The 25,830-nt window shown below is 46.9% G+C and overlaps 1 long non-coding RNA gene across 3 annotated transcripts; it reads right to left on the bottom strand.

Annotated features, from left to right (window-relative positions):
• Positions 1-1,522: 1,522 nt before the first annotated feature.
• Positions 1,523-9,609, bottom strand: LOC133234245 (uncharacterized). Of its 3 annotated transcripts, none has more exons than XR_009732075.1 (5): positions 9,515-9,609; positions 9,112-9,373; positions 8,341-8,549; positions 2,429-2,511; positions 1,523-2,118 (listed from the first exon to the last, which is right to left on the bottom strand). It is a non-coding gene; the product is annotated as an uncharacterized LOC133234245 (long non-coding RNA). The 3 variants fall into 3 exon arrangements; XR_009732076.1 differs by having other exon boundaries at positions 9,297-9,373; positions 9,515-9,601; XR_009732077.1 differs by lacking the exon at positions 9,112-9,373 and having other exon boundaries at positions 9,515-9,581.
• Between the last annotated feature and the right edge of the window lie 16,221 nt (positions 9,610-25,830).

Here is a 25,830-nt window from a genome sequence, read left to right as displayed (position 1 = left end):
CATCCCCGGATGAGTGCAGTTGCACAATAAACCAGCGATGCTAATAAAAACCAGATGGCTCAATTTCCAGTGTTATATTTGAGGCAAAGACACAGTAAACTTAGCACTTGCTGGCAGCCCAGATACTGTCAATTAGTGGAACTCCTTCCCTCTAAAGGGTGGATGGTTTAAGATGATCTTCCAACTTTGGGGAGAGCCATTTCTGACTTCAGCCATTTACTTTCATATTCCTCCTAATTAGTGTTCAGTCAAAATTTTATGTTTTACTTAGCAACTGAACAACAACAAGACTCCTCACAGGAGGGGGTGCACGACTCTCTGCTGGCTGAGAAAGCCACCTTTCTATTTCCCCCAAACTCTGTCTGTGTCTTTTTTATTTGACTTCAGAGGAAAGAAAAAGCCAAGATTTTGGCCAGCAACAGCTGTGATGGATACATGTTGATATTTCATTGTGTCTCAATTTGCATTTCCCTGATGACCAGTGAACTTGAACAAATGTCTATGTTCCATTAACATTTCTTCTTTCAGGAATGTCTTCTCTATGTCCTTTAGTTTTTGTTGTTTTTTTTTTTCTCCTTCTGAATTATTTATCTTTTTCTTATTATTTTGTAGGATGTTGATTTTTAGGGATTTGTCATAAAAAGTTTTAGGCATTTGATCTCAGGCCTTCACTGGCAGTTACCAACCATCTGTGGCTATATATATTTAAACCAATTTTTTTTTGGGGGGGGGGGGGCGCCTCGGCATGTGGTATGTGGGATCTTAATTCCCTAGCCAGGGTGGAACCCATGCCCTCTGCAGTGGAAGCCAGGAGTTTCAACCACTGGAGCACCAGGATAGTCCTTAAGGGACCAATTTTAATTTAACTTAAGTTTAAATTCATTTCCTCAATCGCAGTAGCTTCATTTCAAGGGCCCAATTGCTGTGTGTGGTGAGTGACTACTGGATTGGACAGTGCAGAATGGATATTTCCATCCCCAGAGAAAGTTCCATGGGCAGCACTGGTAGAACCAGTGTATCATTTGTCTTTCATCTTTTCTAGGTTGTCTCTGGCCATACCTAGTTTGACATTTTAATAGAACTAAATCTGGCAATGTTTACTTTATGGCTGCTGCTAAGTCACTTAAGTCGTGTCCGACTCTGTGCGACCCCATAGACGGCAGCCCACCAGGCTCCTCCGTCCCTGGGATTCTCCAGGCAAGAACACTGGAGTGGGTTGCCATTTCCTACTCCAATGAATGAAAGTGAAAAGTGAAAGTGAAGTCGCTCAGTCGTGTTCGACTCTTAGCGACCCCATGGACTGCAGCCTACCAGGCTCCTCCATCCATGGGATTTGCCAGGCAAGAGTACTGGAGTGGGGTGCCACTGCCTTCTCCATCTTTATGCCTACTAAATGCTTAAGAGAACCAATGAACTCTCTCCCAAGTTTATTTTTGTTTAACTTCCATTTTTTACTTCTCATATTTTTATACTTTTTCTCATTGAGATCTTTAGCCTGCAAAGAACTTACTTACACAAAGGATGAGGTTGTTCGTCTGGCTTTATTTTCTTCCAGAAAATATTGTACAAATACAATTTGTACAATAACCCATTCTCTTATCAATGCAAGACTGTTTGTTGTTGTTTTTTTTTTAACTTTTTATTTTGTGCTGGGGTCTAGCCAGTTAACAATGTTGTGATAGTTTCAGGTGAACAGAGAAGGGACTCAGCCATACATGTACATGTATTCAATCTCCCCCAAACTCCCCTCCCATCCAGGCTACCACGTAATATTGAGCAGAGTTCCCTGTGCTGTACAGTAGGTCCTTGTTGGTTATCCATGTATCCATGTGTACATGTCCATCCCAAACTCCCTATTTGTCCCTTCCACACAACAACCATTAGTTCATTTTCTAAGTCTGTGAATCTCTTTCTGTTTCATAAGTAGGTTCCTTTGTGCTGTTCTTTTTCTCAGTGCTCAGTTGTAGAATGTGTGATCAGATTATGGTTTTCGCTTTCCTTTATGAACTGGGCTTAGCGCTCATCCCTAGGCAGCTCTGCCCCACTGATAGACAGTGAACACTCAGCAGTATTTTCATCTAGGTCTGCAGGGCCAGTTAAAGATGGGGAAGCTGAGTCCTGGGAATGGCAAGCAAGCAGCTTCAGGTGACAAGAGGAAAGATCCAGGGACAAGGTCGTGGCAATAAGATGCATTTTGAAAGCAGCCAACTTCTGGCTGGAGGAAGTCCCTGTTCATATTGTTTCCTGCACATGTGCCATGTGGCTTTTCCACCACCAGTTCCCTGCAGGGCTTGGCTACAGGGCCTCAGAGATGGCTTAGAGCTGAAGCCCCAGTTCCTTCCCCACCTTCCACTCTCATGGGCTCCAAGACCTCCCCGCAGCACTCTCACCCACCACCCTCCGGGTTTCTCCATCAAGTGCAGCTCACCTGGGTGCAACAAGTGTGCTTGATGCCAGGAACCCAAACATAAGACAGAGCCGGTGACAGGCTTCCCTTGGAGGAGACACTGGCTGTGTAAATTGCAGGGCCCAGAAAAAAATGAAAATGCAGGGCTCCTTGTTAATACTTAAGAACGTCAAGTTGGGGCAGCAGAGGGCTTAATGAAGCATGGGGCCGTTCTTAGGGCAGGGCTGTGGAGCCAGCCCTCCTCCTAAGGGTTATGGCTCAGGGAAATAGTGCCTCCGCTTAAGTTTCACCCCCACTCAAATGGAGTGCTCCCAACCTCCTGGCACTAGAGCCCTGACTGCAGCCATTGACCCCAGCCACTCCCAAAGCCCCAAGCTGTGACCCCAAATTAGGGGCTCTACTTTTTTTAACATCTTTTCTTTTTGTTTTTTAAATATGGACCATTTTAAAAGGTTTGTATTGAATCTGTTACAGCATTGCTTGAGCTTCCCCAAGGGCTCAGGGGTAAAGAATCCACTTGCAATGCAGGAGACCCAGGTTCGATCCCTGGGTGAGGAAGAGTCCCTGGAGGAGGGCATGGCAACCCACTCCAGTATTCTTGCCTGGAGAATTCCATGGACAGGGGAGCTTATTGGGCCACAATCCATGGGGTCGCAAAGAGTCGGACAAGACTGAAGCGACTGACCCTGCGCTCACAGTATTGCTTGTGTTTTATGTTTTGGTTTTTTGGCTGCGAGGCATGTGGGATCTTAGCTGTCTGACCAGGAATGGAACCCACGCCCCCCACATTAGAAGGTGAAGTCTTAGCCACTGGACCCCCAGGGAAGTCCCAGGAGTCAGTCTGTTTTAATTCTACTTTAATTCTACTAATTTAGAAACTTTAACTTCACAGAGATTCCAGCCCCCAACCCTATCTTCCCCACAGCATCTGAGTCATATTCAAGGGTGCGGTTGTGCACACAGCCTCCTGGATCACAGCAAAATGAGCAAGAAGCCAGCTTATCCCAGGCTCTGGAATAAAATAGGCCTGGTCCCAAAGCCTCTCCCTCACTCACCGTCTACATCACTGTGAGTCTCAGCTGGGGATGCCTAGAGTTGCTCCAGGCACAGCCATAAGGATTAAAGGAAGTGAGACCCAGTACCTGGCACAGAAAAGAGGCTTATGAACAGTTACTTTGAGGGAGAGGCAGTGTAGCCAAGTGGTGAGAGCTCAGACTGCCTGGAACATCCCAGTTCGGCCCCTTACCAGCTGTACAGTGTAAGCCACGTTCCCAAACATCTCTCTGTCTCAGTCTCTTCAGAGGTTAAACGGAGACTATTCTAAGAGTACATACTGTGTCATTTTTAAGGATTAAATAAGTTAATGTTTGCCACTCTGTTTACAAGGGCTTCCTAGGTGACTCAGTGGTAAAGAATCCATCTGCCAATGCAGGAGACTCGGATTTGATCCCTGGGTCAGGAAGATCCCCTGGAGAAGGGATAGGCTACCCACTCCAGTATTCTTGCCTGGAGAACCCCATGGACAGAGGAGCCTGGTAGGCTATGGTCCATGGAGTCGCAAAGAGTCAGACTCAACTGAGCGACTGAGCATGATATAAAATAAAGCACTGTCTGTAGTCCTGTAGGGTTTGGAATTGGAAGAGTTGGGGGGCAAGTTTGCTCCAGCCTTTTTCACTGAGGAGCCAAAGCAGGCCCTGTGATCTCCCTGAGCTTGGTCTTCCGGCCACTTAATGGACATGATGATTGCGGCATTTGTGTTGTTGTGAGAATCAAATGTGCCTCTGGTGCCAACATGCTGATAAGCAAGATACAAATGTTGGCTGCTGTCATGGTGATTCTTCTTCTGGTCATCAGAATCCCTGACTCGTGGAGACACAGAAAGAGGACGGAATCCATCCAGTGACATTAACTGTTAGCCTGCCCTGTGGCTGGCTTTGTACTAAAAGCCAAATATATGGAGGAGAAACAGAATATTTCCTGCCATACCAGTAAACAAAGGATGTCACAGTCATCAGCAATTGCAGCCCTCCAAAGTGAGCCAGTGAGCCCTGAGGACAGGCAGGAAGAAGAAGAATATCTGCTGTCTAGCAGCCATCAGACTGCATCCACTCTGTACAGTGAGCCCCGAAGAAACTCAGGATGTTAAAGCACAGGATACCGGCCACAGATAGCTGAGATGCCTATGAAAGGAATGATTTCAGCAAGCCCAGACTCTTGCATCTCCCCACACATAGAGAAGACTAAATTCCTTAACCTGGGAAATTTGGTGTTCTTTAGTTAACAATAATCTTTTGGCTTTAGACCACCTGCCCTTTGTTGCAAAACTTTTATATAACCTGGCTCCTTCCTCACCTCCTTGGAGCATTTAGTTCTCTCAGGGTTACTTGAGATGATGCCTCCTGGGCTTAAGTCCTAAAAATTTCCTCTGAATAAAACGAAACCCTCAACTTTTAGGTCGTGACTTTTTCAAGTCTACATGGAGGTAAGTTGGAGGCCCAGACCACAGAAGCTCACTTTCTCCTATTTATGGCAGACAGATAACACCTGATAATACAGGCGAGAGGGGAGTTAGGGTTAGTTGCAGGAGATGTAGGTGGTGCTAGAGGTAAAGAACTCACCCGCCAAAGCCTCTAACCATGGGCTTCCCTAGTGGCTCAGACTGTAAAGAAACTTCCTGCAATGCAGGAGACTCAGGTTCAATCCCTAGGACAGGAAGATCCTCTGGAGAAGGGAATGGCTACCCACTCCAATATTCTTGTCTGGAGAATCCCATGGACAGAGGAGCCTGGAGGGCTATAGTCCGTGAGGTCACAAAGAGTCAGACACAACTGAAGCAAAACTGAAGCGATTTAGCATGCAAGCACAGAGGAGATGTAGTAAGGCAAGAGGTTTCCTAGCAGGGTCTTCATGTTTAACTGGGGGCTGGCTGTGCCTCTCACTAGCTGTGTGATCTGGGCCAGGAACTGAGACCTCCGTAAGCTTTAGTTTCCTCATCTGTAAAGACTTTAAAAACTGAATTAAGCAAAATAACATGCAAGCGATGTGCGACTGGTAAATAGATGTTGCTTCCTGCTCTACTCTTTCCCAGCCACATAACAATGATGACAGACCTGGGAGGGGCTCCTCCACCCAAATTCAAATCATGCGAGTTCACCTAGAGGTTGCGGCAGGGGTGAGGGCTCCAGCCAGGAGGGGCCGGGATCTGAGCTGTTTAGATCTGCATCCAGGATGAAGGGAATTTCCTGAAGCTGGCTTTGCTGTCCTCGTTCCTTTTATGAAGCACTGGACTCTTCCTGCATCCATAAAGATGAAGACATTCCTTTGCAGGGATTTAATTTCGAGGCTGCATGCCTGGCCGCTGAGAAAGCCCAGGCTTCCTCCTCCTTTTGAATCTAACCCTGGCGGCTTTGTGGGCTCCAGACAGGACCGCATTCCCTTTAATGCCTCCGGAATCGCTTACTCACACCAAAATCCGCTGCCTCAGGGCTTTCCAGCCACAAGTAAGCCTTCTTTTCATGGGCAATCAGGCAGCAGCCTGGAGCAGAGAAGGGAGGAGGGCCGCATGCCCTACACCCCACCGGGTCTCTGCAGACAGTTTAATGCAAAGGGCCTCCCCTCTCCCTGACCCCAGGAGATGAGCCCTAGGGGAAGGCACCCAGGCAGAAAATCCATCTGCATCTGAAAAGAGGAAACTGAGGCTGGCCAGGACCCAGGACCCAGGACTCTGGACCCTGGACAGATTTCCCAAATCACCACAGGGAGGATCCCCCTCCCCCAACCAGCCCCCCACCCACCATCTTGTGGCTGAGCCTGTCTTTGGTACTTGCCAGGATCTAGGTGTCATGTGGTCCCTGACTCAATATCTGGGTGCAGAAGGTGAACACGCTCAAGAGAGTGCGTCCAAAGGTGGGGACACATCCACCAAAGGCCCTCTGCTCCTCTGCTCAGGGAAGTGATGCACAAGTTTGAATTGCTAAAGGTTGCGTTGAGGGGAGGGTGGGGGCTGTGTGGGTGGATGTTGCCTCTGCATGGCAGGTCTGGGAGGCTTTTCTTCAGCAAAAGATTTATTGCGAGCTCAGCCGAATGCTGGGTTTCATGCAAGCCTGATGCTGGGATTCAGGGGGAGTACGGTCAAAAAGGCCACCAGTTCAGTAGCACAAGGGGTAAAAGACGAGTGGGCTTCAGATCTGGAGGAGATGGACTCGCCCCCACCCCTTACACTTAATGGCACTGTGTGTCTTCAGGCAGGTAATCTATTTGAACAGCAGTGTCCTCGTCTGTAAACTGTGTGTGACCCTAAAACCTGCCTCTCAGGACTCTTTGGAGGGATCAACTGATATTCTATAAGGGAAAAGTTCTCTCACCTGTTGCCGCTTCTGTAAATTGAGGTCTGACTGCTGGACTTCCAAGCCTACTCCCGGCAGCACGTGCGGGCTGCCCTCAGGGTCTGACAGTACTGGAGCCTAAATCTGATGCTGTCACTTGCTGTGTGACCTGCCCAGTGGTACTTAGCCTCCGGGGACCCCGGTATTCCCAACTGTTAACACTAACAGTAGTGCCTAACTCAGACTGTGGCTGTGATAAGTCAGTGATGTAATTCAGAGGTCAATTTAAAAGCAATCAAAATGTGAAAGTGAAGGGCTTTGCACAGATCTGTTCCCAGTCAGCCCTAAAGAAATGGCAGCTATACTTTTGATCATTAATATTCTTATCATCTAAAGGCTAAGAAACCTGAGGTATTTTTCTGTCTTTCCACATGTATGTCTTTAGCCAGGTCCAAAAAAGAAAAAAAAAAAAAAAAAATCGAAAGTTCTCACACTACACAAGGACAGACAATTATGAGGAACTGTGGAAACAACCCAAAACCTTTGGAGAATCGACAGCAAAGCTCAATGCTCAGTTCATGTTGTCGTTCTGAGCTCAAGGGTGTCTCTCCAGATGACCAGCAGGTGCTTCCGGCATCACATGCCAAGCAGGAGCAGGGGGGTGGTCTCAGCCCCTTCTGCACACGGCCACTTCACTGGCTGGCCAGCCCCTCACTGGCCTCTTTCTGTCCAAAGGAAGTCTTTGAGTCTCTGTGCTCTGTGCTCCTCTCAGCAACTTCTGCCCATCCACCCCACGACCTCCTGGACACAGGGAACTCTAGGTGCTGAGTCACCTTCAGTGAAAGTAGAGGGGGCCTTGGCCACATCTTAAATCAGGAAGGGCCAGAAGGAGACGTTCACTCCGACACTGACCCAGGTTCTATTGAGCTTAAGAGGAAACTGAGACATACTAAAGGTTACAGATGAAGCTAGTCATAACAGGAGTTGAGGACTCAGGGGCTAGAAGACAGGCTATCGGATGCCCAGGTTACAGCTCTGCATTGGGGTCACCTGGGCACAGCCACGATGCCATGCCTGGACTGATTACATCAGCATCTTTGGAAGTGGGACTCAGGCTTCATTGTTTGGCATCCAAGACTGTACATCACTGCAACAGAGCTGGGAGACCCCCACGTGAACACTAAGGGCTGTGGTCCACCATGTACTCAGGCCCAAACTGTGTGCTGGGGATTCTGATGTAACTGGTAGCTTGCTAGGATCATTCAAAATTCCCAGGTGATTCCAACATGCAGCTAAGTTTGAAAACCACTGTTTTAATGTAGCACGCATGCGTGCTGCCTGACTCTTTGTGACCTCATGGACTGTAGCGCTTCAGGCTCCTCAGTCCATGGAATGTTCCAGGCAAGAATACTGGAGTGGGTTGCCATTTCCTCCTCCAGGGGATCTTCGCTATCCAGGGATCGAACCTACCTCTCCTGCATTGGCAGGTGAATTCTTTACCACTGAGCCACTTGAGAAGCCCTTTAATGTAATGTCTCCATTTAAGTTTAAAACTCTATCTACTCTTTAAGGAACATCATAATACTTAACTGCAACCAAAATGAGTACCTGTTTCGTTGAGATGCAATCCAATGCATGTGCTTCTGTTTTCACAGTCCAGGAAATAGGAGCGCTTGAAGTTATGGGACTATTAATCTGCATTTTGTCCTTCAAGTAGATGTCGTTAGACTTGCTTGCGTGTCACTGCATTAAATCATTTTCCAGTTCAACAGAAATTTACTGTTTGCTTTAGTATCAGCAAAGTTTAAAGGATCATTCTGAATCAACAACATAATAAAAAATAAAAAAAACATTTTTGCCATGAAATGTCCTGTCTTGACATATGGTCCTTATAAATTGAGTTTACTGAGTATTTGTCGTTGGCTGAGAAAAATGTCTGGGATGGGACTTTCACACTATCAGATGGAAATTCCTGCTCCTGTTTTGTTTTGTTTTTTTAAGATTGCCTAAAATTCTGAAGCCTTTCAACCTCTTTATTGCCTCCCAACTATTATGAAGAAACTTTGGGAGGAAGCGCCCCAAACACTCATCCGCTGTTCTCATGGGGAAAACTCTCAACACAGTCACAGGAAGTACATTTTGAATAAGCCAAGGGAAGACCTCCCTGAGCACAAAACCCCAGGGCTGCTCCAGTGTCCTCAGCAGGGAGCACAGCCCAGGGCTCCCCTTTGCCCTCCCCCGCCAAGCCCACATGATCCTCCTTCTCAGGTCTCCTGCCATCCTCAGGCATCCAAGCAGGAGCACCGGGTTTCCCCCCAGACACACACAAACACAGGTGACCCTCAGGGCTTCCAGAAGCTGTGAGTGTCAATCACCTACCCTTATCAGTTCTCCGTCCAACAGTTAGAGTCACAAAGCTGGCTGGAAAAGTGATAAGGGGATGTGACTGGCCAGCGACGATGTTTTTGATGAAGATTTGAGGGACAAGAGGAAAACTGACATTTGATTTTCAGGTCAAAACGTCCACATGACCTTCTCTGGGACGCCCCCCTGTGCCCCCAAACCTTCTCCCTGCCCTCCTGCTCTGCTCCAGCTTCTCTCCAAGTCTCTCCTTCTGACATCTGGTAAGCCTTCTCCCTTTCTGCATACACAAATTGAGATATACAGCCCTGGATCACTATAGAAAGTCGTGGATTCTTTGCATTAAAAAAAATTAATTAAATGTTAAAATGAATTTAAATCTCAAAATGAATAAATAAACCAAAGTTAGCAAAGTCTTTACCCAACAGATCCCACAGTTCTGAGGCAGGACATCCGTGCGTTCTCCTCCTCCTGGGTTCTGTGGCTAAGTCCACACCCACATGCCATTCATAAAGTCCCTACCCCGAGTCTCCTCCTCCTGCAGGGATTGGTCCTCCAGAGGTGCTGGCCCCAGGCCAGGACCCATCAGCTGCAGATCTGCTCGAGCTGGATGTGTATATCCACTGTGCCGTGTGGCCCTGGTGGGATTGGGCTGGGGTGGAGTCCGGTGCGAAAGATGAGTTCCCCTGCATCCTAGCTCACTGTGCTATCATGTCAGGGTCTTCCCTCTGGACAGTTGGCCATCCACACTGATCTATACACACAGTCTTTGAAAACCAACACTACTGACATGGCTTCAATTGTGGAGACGTTAAAATGTCTCTCTAGGTCAGGATGAAATGGAGAATGACAGCCAACTGTCAGGAATGGGTTTCTCCAGAGTAGTATATCATAGGAAGCATCATACTGGGCAAAGTTCATCAGTGTGGGTCTCACCTCCCATCAGCCTGCCACTCACTTCCTGGTTCTGTGATCTTGAGCAAATGGCTGAATCTCTGAGCCTTGGAACCTGATCTATAAAACAGATTTGTTGTTATCATTGTTGTTCAGTTGCTAAGTCAAGTCCAACTCTTTTTGATACCATGAACTACAGCATGCCAGTCTTCCCTGTCCATCACCAACTCCTGAAGCTTGCTCAAACTCATGTCCATCGAGTTGGTGATGCCATCAACCATCTCATCTTCTGTCACCCCCTTGTCCTCTTGCCCTCAATCTTTCCCAGAATCAGGGTCTTTTCCAATGAGTCAGCTCTTCTCATCAAGTGGCCAAAGTATTGGAGCTTCAGCTTCAGCATCAGTCTGTCCAATGAATATTCAGGGTTGATTTCCTTTAGGATTGACTGGTTTGATCTCCTTGCTGTCCAAGGGACTCTCAGGAGTCTTCTCCAGCACCACAATTGAAAAGCAGATAGCAGATGGTACAACTCCCAGGGCTGCTGTGAGAATTAAATAAGAAAAGGGATGGAAAATGCTTATGCTTAAACCTAGGTTCAACACCCAGGTCAGGTGATTCCTGATTACATAGGTTTCAGCAGGTCTTTTAAACTCTCTAAATTTTAGCTTCTTCTTTTGCAAAGTGGGGAATCTAATAGCTACCTCAAAGGGTTGTTCTGAGGATTATAACAGACATGCAATACAAGGTTAAGAGCATGGCCTTTGTAGTTAAGTGGCCTGGATTTAAATCCTGATTTTATCAGTTACTGGCTCTGTGTAAGTCACTCAGCCTCTCAGAGCGTCACTGTCCACATCTGCAAGATGGCTGTGACAATCTGACAATCCTACCTCCCAGGGCTGTAGTAAAGGTGAAGTGAGGTGAGCTATAAAAAGCTCTAAGCACAGAGATGTCAACAGCAGTGCAGTTGATAGCATTAACAAGATAACAGGAGCACTGACAGTGACCTTGACACAGGAGATGCCCACCAGGTGGCAGCTATTTCAACTGATGTCCAAAAGATGCATTGCTTGAGCCACTTGAATATTTTCTCCAGGGTCAGGCCAGTCAAGACCTGTGGGTGAGCTTTGGTTCCAACTGTGTACTATAGAGAAGGGCTTTAGAAACCACTGTGAAGTGATGGTGTAAAATGAGGCTGGAGGTGTAAGATCAGGGTCAACCACAACACCCGCAATGTCAGGTTTATTAGTTTGCGTTCTCCCTGGCCAGCTAGTTCTGGAGTTCTGAGGACAGTCACACCTGATTCAAGGAAATAAGGGCAAAAGATTTGGAAAGAGAAGAACTGCAGAGGAGCCAACCAGGCAGCAGCTGCTTCATGTGGCTGAGAAGCAGTCCGAGTTTGCATTAATGCAGTGGCGGTCAAGATGGTGCCCTTTAATTTTAAACTTAACACATTCTTTAAATAACTAAATCATGCAAAGAATGATGCTTATATTTGGATAACATCTGCAGTATGCAGGTGCTGCTGGGCTCAGCTCATCTTCATATAGTATTTTATTTCATCCTCAACAACCCTGAACAGCGTGTACCTGGGGTGTGCTCAGGGGTCAACCCTTCCTGGGGTCAGCAAGGGTCACAGGAAGAGATCGAGGCAACAGAATGCCAAGCACCGAAAACCCTCCCAGGAGAATGAACTCTATCCCAGGGTCCCTTCTGGATGGCCAGGCCACCAAATGGAAAAGAGGAGACAATCACAGGACAACTCTTGTGCATGAGCGCTCAGTGTGTCTGACTCTTTGAGACCCCATGGACTGTAGTCCACTAGGCTTCCTCTGTCTATGAAATTCTTCAGGCAAGAATACTGGAGTGGGTTGCCATTTCCTCCTCCAGGGGATCTTTTCAACCCAGGGATTGAACCCAAGTCTCCTGTACTGCAGATAGATTCTTTACCAATGAGCCATCTGGGAATTCAGGACAACCCTTGAATAATAATCATCCAAGGATTATTATTATTTTAGAATATATACTTATTTACTTATCTGGCTGCCTCTGGTCTTAGTTGTGGCACGAGCGATCTTTGTTGTATCATGTAAGATCTTTCATCATGGCACATGGACTGTAGTTGCAGCGCCCAGACTTAATGGCTCCAAGTCATGTGGGAACTTAGCTCCCTGACCAGGGATTGAACCCATGTCTCCAGAATTACCAAGCAGACTCTTAACCACTGAACCACCAAGGAAGTCCCCCTTGGATTATTCATGCCAGAATGCGGAACCCCAGGCATGTGCCATTTGCAGGACAGGACAGGACAGGCTGCAAGCTCAGTGTAGACCTTTGACTGTCCACCCAAGCCCTCCTCCATCAATCTAGTCCCCTCCACTCTAAGAACTCACTCCAGTCCATCTTCCCTGGCTCAGTCATAACACCATGTACTGCTCCACCTCGATTAGGACTTTATCAGCACATGGTGTGTGTGTGTATGTGTGGTCAGTCACTTCAGTCATATCCGACTCAGTCATATCCGACTCTTGGTGACCCTACAGACTGTATCCTACAGGCTCTTCTGTCCATGGGATTTTCCCGGCAAGAATACTGGAGTGGTTTGCCATTTCCTTCTCCGTGGTATTCATTACTAAAATGCATCAACACGTGGAGGGGGGACCATAGCCTGACAATCTGGTGGGACTGCCTGCACAGTGTCATCACCGCTGAACCCTCTGTCCCACACGGTCAAGCACAGATTGGCCCCTGGCTCGCTCACTCTATGATCCCAGAACCAAAACACTCTCCAGGCTCCCTCTCCTCCTTTGGTTGTCTTTTTATGACTTTTTACCAAAACACATACTGAAACTACTTCTGGAAATATCATGAGCCATCTAAATATATAACCTCTAAAATATACTTTTATGTATGTATTTGATTCGAGTTTTGCCACCTCCAATACAAGAAATTTTCTTAGGGATTAGTTCTACTCAAAGCACCGCCATTTTCTTTTTATAGAATAAAAAACAGATTCAGCGAGGTTAAGCAACTTGTCCGAGGCCTCACAGCTTGTCAGAATTAAATCCCGGATATTTCTGTCTCTGTAGGGCCCTCCTACATCACCCTCCCTTTCTAAGTGCACAAACAAGTGAGTGGGCATCACCGTCAACCTTTCTCACAAACATCCCAAGTCAAGCATGCCTTTCAAAACAAGTTACTGTCATTAGGCCAGAAACTGAAGGCCAGTCCTAGTCAAGGAGGCAGGCTTGAAGATGAAGCGGAATAATTGCTGAGGTGATGGACCGCACCCTGACCGTCTTTCACGGGCACCGGGTTCAAAACGTTCCCCTACAGATCCCACCTGGTGCTTCCTGTAACTCCTCTGGGCCTGCGTCGACTAACAAAACCCCCATCCCCCAGGTCTCCGGCCGGGCAGTCTGTCACAATCGTTTTGCGTCTCACATAATCCTTTCCTGCCGGCTGGCTGGCTCCACCGCAGCCTGTCTGCCCGTCCGTTAGTACGTTCCTTATGGGCAGTGCTGATGGGCACCCTCAATCAGCCAACCCCTTCCCCGCAAGCCTGGACGGACACACTTGCTCCGTGGTTGGGGGGATTCTAACACCCCATGGAAGGGACAGACGGAGGGAAGGAGAAGGCTGAGAGCTGGGCCCCTTCCAGAGAGCCGACTGCCCCGCCCAGCTGCGTGCAGGGCTACGACCTGTCCCCTCCCCAACTCCATCCATCCGGTTGGGCTCACTGCACCCAGTTTAATGCGCTCAGGAATGTGCTCGGTTGAGACACCCATGTTTGCTTTGGCCCCGTTGAGCCGAAACGTGCCCCAGGCTCTGCTCATCCGCCCGCAGGCTTGCTCCACCCAGTCTTCAGAGAACGTCCATCGGCAAAAAGCGACTGACGCCCAGAACAGGGCACCTGCGTTTAATATGTCTTGAAGCATAGTAAACATCCATCCAGACTGGCCTGCAGAGATTGCACGGGCCCCACCCTGGGAGCCAGAGGAGGCACAGGGCTTTGAAGTCCCTTCAGCTCCGCTGTCGGTTCCTTTCCTCCCTGACTACTTCGGGCTCTGCAGCCCCAGGGGCATCTGCTCTCTGAAGCCCACGTGGGGTCTGAACGCTGGTCTAGAAGCACTGACTGTGTGCTGGGCTCTGAAACGGGGTCTTGGGCCGCAGCTGAACCTGAGTTTCCAGCCTGGGGGTTGGGCAGATATGACCTAAGAGATAAATGGGTGTGGAAATGGGGCCAACACTACCAAATTAGATTTGGGATCTGCTTACAATTTTGTCCCAACTTGGGTCTTAAGTATATAAAACAAGAAAGAAATTTGATTTTGGAATGGTTCCAGAAAACTTGGGTTGTCAACTTTTTTATATTTATTTATTTGGTTACCCAGGTCTTAGTTGCAGCATATGGGACCTTTAGTTGCAGCATTCAAACTCTTAGTTACTGCAAGTGGGACCTAGTTCCCTGACCAGGGATTGAACCCAGGCCCCCTGCATTGGGAGGTCAGAGTCTTAGCCACTGGGCCACCAGGGAAGTTCGCAGTTGTCAGCTTTATAGTGGAAAAAAACTCAGATCCAGGGAAGGAAATTGTGTCCAAGTGGAGGTGACTGGACAGAGCACATGAGCTGGATCTCAGAGGGTGGGTGCAGGTGGTTGGCAAAGTGGCCTGGCACAGATCAGGAAGTGTCCAGAAGGTCAAGCAAAGGAGAATGGCCTCTGACTGGAAGGTGTGAGTCACTGAGAGAGGATATGAAATTGCATCTCACACACCTGTTCATCCTTTGTTTAGTCTCTCTCTCCCCGACTCAAACATAACCACCAGTTAGACAGGGCAATTTTTCTATTTTGTTCCTTGCTGCTTCCACCATGCCTAGAACAGTCTGGCAGATAGTAGATGCTTAATTAAATGTTTGGGGAATGAATCAATGCACAGAAAAATGATTTCCTGGGAGAGGGACTATTGAGGAATTTAGTAATAATACTAAATTTTTAATAATACTGGTTCTGGGGCCAACACCCTTTTTTACAAAACAAATGTGCTTTGTAAAAAACACATTTGGAGGGAGGCAATTGTTGGGGCTGTTAGAAGAGTAGGTTCAAGTCCCAGATCTGTGTCTTGCTCTATGGAAGTTGTTGTTCAGTCATTCAGTCGTGTCCGACTCTTTGCAACCCCATGGACTGCAGCACACCAGGCTTCCCTTCACCATCTCCTGGAGTTTGCTCAAATTCATATACACTGAGTCAGTGATGCCATCCAACAATTTCCTCTTTTCCTTTTGCCTTCAATCTTTTCCCAGCATCAGAGTCTTTTTCAATGAGCCAGCTTTTCGTATCAGGTGGCCAAAGTATTGGAGCTTCAGCTTCAGCATCAGTCCTTCCAGTGAATATTCAGGGTTGATGTCCTTTAGGATGAAAACTAAAAGTAGAGCCTGCTTTTCAGAAACCTCCCTTCTCAAGAGGCCATGTCACTGCTGGCCCACCAACCACCCTCAACAAGCTTCTACACACTTCTTTTTCAACTGGGTGCTTCTCAGTTGTGGGTAACACTCATACACTTGTTCTATAAAGACCATGGAGACACACCCCACCTTGGGTAGCCTCAGCAGCTGCCATTGCCCACACAGCCAGCTCCTGTCTCTTCTGCCTGGCATTCAGGTCTCTGTACACACTGGCCCCCACTATGATATTTGTCCAAGATTTTCTTGCGTGAAGTCTATGTCTCAGCCACATCAGACCAGCCAGTGAAACACAAACATGTTCTCAACCTGCCCTTTTTCACACCTTTGTCCATCATGGTTTTCTTCATGCACGTTGCCTTTTCTACCCAAATTGAAAGCCCAGATGCCTCTGGGAGGCCTGCCTGGTCCTGACAGTTGGGAGGAAGACCCTCTGCTCTGTTCTGGTCCAGCCAAGCATTCTCATCTCTCTCCTTGGTTTTATTTATTTATTTGGCTTCACTAGGTCTTATTTGTGGCATGTGGGATATTTAGTGGCAGCATGCAAACTCTTAGTTGTGGTATGTGGGATCCAGTTCCCTACCAGGGATCGAACCCATGCCCCCTGCATTGGGAGCCAGACTCTTAGCCACTGGCCCACCAAGGAAATCCTTCTCTCCTGGTCTTTATTTCCCTGCCTCTTGCTTCCACTCGCTGTATCTTCTCTTGACTTGCCCTGAATGTTGAGTGTCCTGTCTGCCAAAGTGGATGCTCGCAAAAACATATCAAAGTGGATAGTGTTGCACCTTCTCAGATTTCCTTCCCCACAGCAATGGTACAGACAGAATGAGGGAGAAAAGTGAATTCATGAACCTTCAATTAATTGGCACTGGCTGGGAGCTTGTCCGTGAATACCCATCATGTCATCCTCCTTTACACCATACTCTTGGGTATCTAAGTTCCATGTGTGTCCTTATTTCCACCCTTGAACTTCTTCCTTGTGTGGTCTCAATCATTGTTCTGCCCACAAGCTCCTCCCACATTCCAGAAGTTCAACCAACATCACGTGATCTCCACACAGTCATACCCACATGTGTCAAGCCCATGTCTCCAGCTTCTTATTAAATGAGACATTTCCTTCTAGTTCAATGCAGTCTCTGTCTACCAAACACAATGGAACATCAGAAGGCTCCAAAACTTGAGACCTCTCTGATTGCCCAATGGTTAAGACTCTGCACTTCCCCTGCAGGGGTCAGGAACAAGGATTCAACATGCTGGGCGGCCCAGCCAAAAAAAAAAGCTCCAAAACTTGGGTAACTACATACAGAATCCCTCACAAGATATTGTTCTTATGTGCTTGAATACAATGAACAGCCAAGAAAAATCAGACGAAAGTTTCAGGCAGCATCAGCAGGAGCAAATATGGTCAACACACCACCGGTATCCTCTTGGCTTAGCCGTTCCTGTTACCTGCCTGTAGCTTCAAACATCCTCCATGCTCTATCTGAGGCATGTTTCTTGGTTTGTGCCAGGGGCCAGCTGGACATTCTGGGTAGTTAACACCTCTGGGGGGAAGATAGTCCAGTGATCCTGCCCTCTGCTGTACCACTCTGAGATACATTCTCCCAGGGGTCTCCAGCGGGACTTCTTGCATGAAGCGTACATTTCTCCAGTTGTCCATGGTGGTAGCCCGCTCACACACTCTCAGTTGGTCTCCTTCCCTTTCTAGTCTCACCACTCCCCACTCGGCCTCCTAAATAAACCACTTAACACTCAAGTCTTTGTCTAAAAGTGTGCTTTGGAAGATCCCAGCCTGAGACCATCTCCTTTTAAACCCCTTCTGCCCAGAATATGATAAGTGCTTCTCTTCCAAGCCCAAACCTTCATTTCTACCCAGAAACCAGGAGAAGAAAGATGAAAAAAAATCTAAAACAAAGTAGGACCCTCAGGGACAGCAGTCACACATCATCATATTTTAAAACTGTGATGTCTAGAGGAATTGGCCAAGTTAAGCTCCCTACTGCTCAAGTGGGCCATCAAAGAGCACTTCTGACCTCCAAGGAGACACCAATTGCCTGGAGTCACCCACCATATTAAGGACAGAACTGGAACCTAGACTCAAGTCTTGCAACTCTCAAGTTGAGGGCTGGGTCTGCTAAGCCATGTTGCTGTGAAAAGGTTTAACCAAGTGGTAAGTCCCTCCCAGGTCACTGGCTAAGTTCACAGCTGAAGAAAAATAAGTTCTGACATTCCTACTCTTCTCTCATGAACCTTGCAAAAACTTAAAAGAGAAAGTACCTAGCCCTTTCCAAGTACACAGGTCTACATGGCAAAGAGAAGTCAGCTGTAGAAGCAATGATCTAGACACTGCGTAGGCCCAGCAACAGTTTGTTCTAATGACAATAATTCAAAAATAGCCATATCTCCAGACTTCTTCTTGGTCTTGCTCAAGGAGACCCAGGGCTTATTAGTGGAGAACACACAGTCTCAACCTCCAGTTGAACTGTCTGCTTCTTAAGAAGGAAAAGATGGAGCTCAAAAATATCTTATTCAAATGCTTATACATTTTCCACAATATACTGCACAAGATAATGAAGCTGCTGGGACATCCAGAAGATCATTAAGGAAGACTGGCATGGTGGGGACTTCCCCAGTGGTCCAGTGGCTAACACTCAGCACTGCCAAAGCAGGTGGCCTGGGTTTGATCCCTGGTCAGGGAACTAGATCCCACATGCCACAACTAAGACCTGGAATCAGCCAAATAAATTTTAAAATATTTTTTAAAAAGAGAGAAAGAAAGACTGGCATGGGGACATGGGCTTATGTTTCTAAAAGACAGCGAAACACTACTCAGAGTGAGTTCGGATCTCTAATTTCCAAAATTATCAGTTTAGCTGGGTCACCTCCTGTGCTGTCTGCTTTGTCCTGGCCACACTGGTGAGGGCACATCAGGCTTTCACAGGGGTGGCCTTCTCCTGCAGAGTGTTAGAGCTGTTTTCAGAGCTGTGAAGCTATCAGCATTTCAGCAAAAGGGTCTGTGTTATGCATCATGAAGGTGGAGTGTAAGGAAATTCCAAAATATTCCCCGGCCCATAGAGACACACACACACACGACCCAGGTGTGGAAAGTGGGAATCTTCTCATGTCTTCAAAGAGCTTTAAAAACAAAACAACGTATTCTATTAAGACAATATATTTTTGTTTTCCTTGCTTCTCAGGATGTCTTCAAATATATTGTAGACAAGCTATTTTAATTTTTATCATATGATTTCTATAAACAACACATTTTAAAGTGAAAAATTCCAAGTGGATTAAAATGTCCCTACCACTGGATCCTTCAAGCTCCCTTTTTGGCACCCCTCCTCCCAGAAAATAGTGCAGACGATGCACGGAGATGGGCTTCCCAGATGGCTGTGGTAAAGAATCTACCTGCCAATGCAGAAGACTCTGGTTCAACCGCTGGGTGGGGAAGATCCCCTCAAGAAGGAAATGTCAACCTACTCCAGTATTCTTGCCTGGAGAATTCCATGGACAGAGGAGACTGGCAGACTATATAGTCCATAGGGTTCCAAAGACTCGGACACAACTTAATGACTAAACACCAACAACATGCACAGAGATGCAGATCACAGCCAGAAAAAATACAGAATAATCAAAATAACCACTGAGAAAAGTTTGGTTAAATAAACTAGGGTGAGTCCATTTTATATGAAATGGTATTATCAGTCCATTTGGCTGGAGAGTGTCATGGTTCTAAAACAAGTCCTCAAATTCTCTGACATTTGCCCCAACCAAGCAGTAGAGTCCATGGCCCGCCCCTGGGGTGGGGGATGGTGAGTGGGTAGGGCGGTGATCCTGGCTTCCTCAAGGAAGAAAATGAGGTGGAAGAGATACTAAGTGGCCTCCAGGCTGGGTTAGAAAAAGTCACACAGGGATGTGCCTGGTTGTCCAGTGGTTGAGACTATGCCTTCCAATGCAGGGGGTGACGGTTCGATCCCTGGTTGGGGAGCAAAGATCTTATTTGCCCTGCAGTCAAAAACCCCCAAAACATAAAAACCAAACCATAAAACACAAGCAATATTGTAACAAGTTCAATAAAGACTTTTAAAATGGTCCATGTAAAAAATATCTTTTAAAAAAAGGAAGGACCCTAAAGAGAGGCATCTTTGCAAGCTCCTACTGGTCTGGGCTTCTCATTCATTCACTCTTAACTCTCAGTAAAGCTTCATTAAAGACTAGGGCCAAGGGTTCCCTGTGTCGTAGAAAACTGAGGGAAGGGCCTGAGGAGCCAAGGGGAAGTCAAGGCGCTGTCCCCTAAGAGCAGGGCACTGGAAGAGGAGAATCACTGGAATGACCGAGCCCTGAAGGAGGGAGCCCACCCAAGGTCACGGGCGTCAGAGGCAGCAAAGGGCAGAGGAAAGAGGGGATGGCACAGCAGGGAGCCCTCAGAAATAGGGCGCCTGGACTCCTTCAGGGGGTTTGTCCTGACACCAAAGGCTGGGGGTCTCAATCCTATTTTAATCTGAGCAGTGAAGAGGCATGTGACCTTGTTCTACAGTCACAGGCCGCTGAGGCCCCAGATGGTCGAGATAGTGAATCTGCTGGCAAAGCTTCCCCAAATAGCCAAGAAGTTAACACCCTCGAAACAGCCTTGTGAGGGCAGGGGGGCCGGTCTGCTCCTCCCTCCTCCTCCCCGCCCCTTCCTCTTGTCCTTTCTGTTCTGTGGAAAGGCCTGCCTTCCACACTCTCCCTCTCATCTTTGGCAGGAACCAAGCCCACACTGTGCATTTCCCAGTGGTCCTGAAGCAGTGGGCTTCCTGCAGGCATCCCCTCCAGGGTCCTGTCCCCACCGCTCTCAGGGCCCATGACTCCTGGTGCCAGATGGCTGAGCAACATGGCCAGTGGCCACCAGCAAAGCCGCAGAGGGTGTGTGCTCTAAGAAGGAGGTTAAGGAGAGCTCCTCTTATTTAAAAAAAAAAAATGAAGCCATGACATTCATTAATTCAACCAACAATCATGGCTAATATATTATATATATATGTGTGTGTGTGTGTATATATATACACATATACATACACATATTGTTGTTGTTCAATCGCTAAGTTGTGTCCAACATTTTGCGACCCCATGGACTGCAGCACGCCAGGTTTCCCTGTCCTTCACTGTCTCCCAGAATTTGCTCAAACTCATGTCCATGGAGTCAGTGATGCCATCCAACCATCTCATCCTCTGTTACCCCTATATGTATAAATAACTAAATATATATATTTGGCTGCACCAGGTCTTAGTTGTGGCACAAAAGATCGTTAGTTACAGCATGCAAACTCTTAGTTGTGGCAGGTGGGATCTAGTTCCCTGACCAGGGATCAAACCTGGGCCCCCTGCATTGGGAGCATGGAGTTTTAGCCACTGAACCACCAGGGAAGTCCTAAAATACTTTCTTAATATAATAAAATACCTATCCCAAAATACCAATCAATATTAACCTTAATAGAGAAATACTACAGTTAGAAAATATGATGGGGAAAAGATCCTCTACACATTCTAAATGAATTGATATATAATATATACATATATATGCAGGTAGATGTATGTATATTAGAAAAGGAACTTAATAAGAAATATATAAGACCTATGAGAAAAAGAGCTAATATTCATTGAGAAGCATATAGAAGACTAACAGAATTGCAGAGCATTTTCTTGAGGCAGTGAATGTGTGCATGCTCAGTCACTTCAGTCGTGTCCCACTCTTTGCGACCCCATGGACTATAGCCCGTCAGGCTTCTCTGTCCACGGGATTTCCCAGGCAAGAATACCAGAGTGGGTTGCCATATCCTTCTCCATGGGATCTTTGTGACCCAGGAATTGAACTTGCATCCCCTGCATTGGCAGGCGGATTCTGTACTCTCAGCCACCTGGGAAGCAGGGATAACATTTATAAAGATATTCAGTCCCAATAAAAATCATAAACAAATTTTATAAAAGTTTTTTATTTAAAAACTTTCTGAAACAATAAACACATGGGAAAAAAATGAGATAATTCTGAAAAAGGAAAGCAGGGAGACAGAATTGAGCCTGCAAAGTGTCAATATCCCCTGCAAAGCTTCAATATTTAATACAGTGTACCACAGCTGCAAGAAATGACAAACCCATGGGAAGTTCTGAAATGGCTGAGTGTACATACAAGTGAGCAAAGTAAAACTATGATTTTCTATTAAACTTCAGTGGGACTTGTGGACGCCAGAAAACTCCCCAAATGACATATGCTGCTTTATGTCTCCAGGTGATGGAGACATGAAACTGACCACTGTTTTAGGGCTGCTTGTTTATTTCCTTCTGGTATAGCTTCTTGAATGATCCCTCAGTAAAGCAAGAACCAAGTCAGTGTTGGAGGGTGGAATTAAAAAAAAAGAAAAAAAAAGATTTCAACAAGCTGCTCATCAAACATCCCCTAGCTCTGTGGCCCCTCCTCCAGGGTTCTTGCTGCTGTGGGATCATGTGACCAATTCTGGCCAATGGGCTTTGAGAGGAAATGACATGCTATTTCCAGTCCCAGAGAAGAGCTCCACCCCACAACCTCTCAGTTGCCATGGCAACCAAGGAAAACAACTATTTAAGATAGTGTCCTTGCAAATCAGGGTGCCTCCAGCTACTTCTCTCCTGCATGGGGGAAGAGTCCCCCATCAACCCTTACTGGATATGCAGTGTGATTAAAAAACCAAACTTTGTCACAATAAACCACTAAAATACTGGGATTCATCAGTTACTGTAGGATGACCCAGCGTATCCTGGAGGGATAAGGAGATGTCAGCATTTCAAAGCAATGGTTCTCACATTAGAATTCTCTTAATTCTACACATTAGAATAATCTGGGGAGGCGGGGACCTCCCTGGTGACACAGTGGTTGAGATTTTGCCTTCCAATGCAGCAGGTGGGTGGTCAATCCCTGGTCAGGAAGTTAAGATGCTACATTTCTAGAGGCCAAAAAAACAAAACATAAAACAGAAGCAATATTGTAACAAATTCAATAAAGACTTTAAAAATAGTCCACATCAAAAAAACAAAAAACATCTTAAAATAATAATAACAATCACCTGGGAACTCTGGAGAAATGTGAGCTCCCAGGGCCTTCTGAGAGCCTCTGACTATATTGCTCTGCACAGAAGCTCATAGGCAACCATAGTTTGTAGAGTTCCCCAAGTGAGTGTATGGTGCAGCCCCAGTGGAAAACCACTGCTTTCAGTGAAGCAGCCGAGCATTCTGTGAGAGAAGACTGCAGGTGGGTTCATGGTCGGGTCAGCATCTGCTCTGCACACGTGGTTCTTCCCATGAGCCTGTTTTTGGCCATGGATTTCTACTGCCCTGAGCTTGAATGCAGTTGCCAATTCTTGAGAAGCTGTGTGTGTGTGTGTGTGTGTGTATGTCTGTGAAGATTGGGTATCAGGAGTTCTGAGGCTGAAATGCAGTGGAAAACAGCACCTTTGCCCCGTGTTAGAGGCACCTCTATAAATAGGCAAGTAGGGCCTATGTGGGGAAATTCAAGCTGGAGTGTTCAGCTGAGCATTCTGCATAGAAAACTATTCAGAACTAAGACTCTCGCAGGGTGTGGAAGTGTGGGGACCCTGCACTGCTGTGTTCTGATGTCATCTGCCTATTGGGGTCAGGAGAGGCGTTGAGAGAAGCTGAGACTGGGTGGGGTTTCTGATGCAGGGAGTGAAAATTGCTCTCTTTTTTTATATACAATGTATCTCCATATACTTTTATTTTCTTCTGGAAAAATGCTGTTCACAAAGAACTTTTAATATATGGACGATACTAAATTTAGCCCAAAAAAGATACAAATTAGGCATATAATTGGGACTGAATTCTTTTTAACATAATGCAAAAAGAGGAAAAGAAACATGCTAACCCAATGACAGCAGATATCCCTATATGGTAAGATTCTTTTGTTCTTTCTTCCTTTCTTTTTATTTTAAATTAATTTTTATTGGAGTGTAGTTGATTTACAATGTTGGGTTAGTTTCTGCTGTACAGCAAAGTGAATCAGCCATATGTATAAATATATCCCCTCTGTTTTGGATTTCCTTCCCTTTTAGGTGACCACAGAGCCCTGAGTAGAGTTCCCTGTGCTGTACAGTAGTTCTCATTAGTTATCTATTTTATACATAGAAGGCAATGGCACCCCACTCCAGTACTCTTGCCTGGAAAACCCCACGGATGGAGGAGCCTTATAGGCTGCAGTCCATGGGGTCTCTAAGAGTCGGACATGACTGAGCGACTTCACTTTCACTTTTCACTTTCATGCATTGGAGAAGGAAATGGCAACCCACTCCAGTGTTCTTGCCTGGAGAATCCCAGGGACGGGGGAGCCTGGTGGGCTGCCGTCTATGGGGTTACACAGAGTCGGACACAACTGAAGCGACTTAGCAATAGCAGCAGCAGTATATATATGTCAATCCCAGTCTCCCAATTCATTCCACCTTCTGAGAGTGAACATTTCTGCTGTCATCAGCCTGGGACCTGGTTCCTGGGAGTGCAGGCAGGCTCATAACCCTCTCAGAGAGACCTAAGGGGGCCCCACTGCATGAGGCAGGCTGAAAGATGGGTTGGGGGGGGAGCTGTTCTATGAAATCCCAACTCTCCGTAAGTGTAACTTGATCCCAAATGTCTAGTAAAGTCTCATCAGAAGGTACAGATGGATTTCCGCACCATCTGGGAAATTAGGGGTGCACATCATCATAAACATGCCTCCTCTCTTGCTCCCCACACTCTACAGCCTTGAAGCCTATGTTCTTCATAATCTGTCCCAGTCTCCCTCAGCCATGGCTGCCCCACAGATCTGCAAACACATAGCCTGCACCTGCCACCCTCCCATCCTGGGCCAGAGATCCAAGCAGTGACTTCTGCTGGTCACTCTCAGTAATGGCCACCTGACACGTGCTGTGATTCCAAGAACATGCTGGTGCCAGCCAGACTCACAAGGCCCACTCATGTAAGCTCCATCTGGGGCTGATTCCACACTGCAAAGGCAGAGTTCAGTTGCAACGGAGATTCTACAACCCACAAAGCCTAAAATATTTACCATCCAGCCCTTTGCAGAAAAAATATGTTGACCCCAAGTAGAGACAAAGCATGCTCAAATTTGTTTTTTCTCCCAGAATGATTAAATTGCCATTAAACTTATAAATAGAGTATATGTTTCTATTCACAAAAAGAAATTCAAATAGAGTCACCTGAAATTTAAAAATAAGGGACTGGAAATACCTAGTTATTGTGGGAGTCAAATGGACTAACTTCAGGGGTTACTACACCTAGTTAGGGCTTTCCTGGTAGCTCAAATGGTAAGAATCTGCCTGCAATTCAGAAGCCCCGGGTTTAATCCATGGGTCAGGAAGATTCCCTGGAACAGGAAATGGCAACCCACTCCAGCATTCTTGCCTGGAGAATCCCGTGGACAGAGGAGCCTAGTAGACTACAGTTCATGGGGTCGCAAAGAGTCGGACATGACTGAGCAACTGACACTTTCACTTTTTCATACCATACTCAACCTGGGTTGGAAAACTTACTTTAACTCTTCCTAGAGCCAGAGCCATCTTGGACTGTGTTTCTCTAATGTCCAGTCTTCAAGGCTACAGGGACTCTGTCCTGGGGATGCTAGAACTCCACCAGCCGATGGCAGGAGGACACTGATAAGGGGGAGTTGCTCAGAGCCCTCCCAGGTGGGTTCCGTGACATCACACCACAGGCTTCCCTCCCCAGACTCAGGGTGGGAAAGATGGAGAAAGATCCACAGCTTTGCCTTCTCCATCTGCCCCAGGATCCTGCCTTCCAATCAGGGTACCGTTGCCAGGGAGATTCAGTCCCTCATCTCCCAGCTCCCGGAGGTCAGGGCCCCTGTCCTAACGAAGAGCAAATTAACATCAAAAGCACTGGTTTAGCCCACCGCTGCTTTTCATAATCACTGCCCATTCTCAGCAGCAGCTTCAAAGCGGCTTCTCCCTTCAGAACACATTACTCGCAGAAAGCTATGCCCTCCCCGCGTCTTTAAACGATGATCAAAATGCAGATCACCTGCTCTGTAATCACCCATGCAGGCCCCTCCTCTTGCTTCCTGCCAGAGGGAACTCTGATGCATTTGGTAAACGTTAGCCCTCACCTCGGAGAAGGCAATGACACCCCACTCCCGTACTCTTGCCTGGAAAATCCCATGGACGGAGGAGCCTGGTGGGCTGCAGTCCATGGGGTCGCGAAGAGTCGGACATGACTGAGCGACTTCCCTTTCACTTTTCACTTTCATGCACTGGAGAAGGAAATGGCAACCCACTCCAGTGTTCTTGCCTGGAGAATCCCAGGGATGGGGGAGCCTGGTGGGCTGCCGTCTATGGGGTCACACAGAGTTGGACACGA

The sequence above is a fragment of the Bos javanicus genome, chromosome 21 (genome assembly GCF_032452875.1).
Source record: "Bos javanicus breed banteng chromosome 21, ARS-OSU_banteng_1.0, whole genome shotgun sequence".
Taxonomy (NCBI): Eukaryota; Metazoa; Chordata; class Mammalia; order Artiodactyla; family Bovidae; genus Bos; species Bos javanicus.
This window is presented reverse-complemented; position numbering and strand designations above follow the sequence as displayed.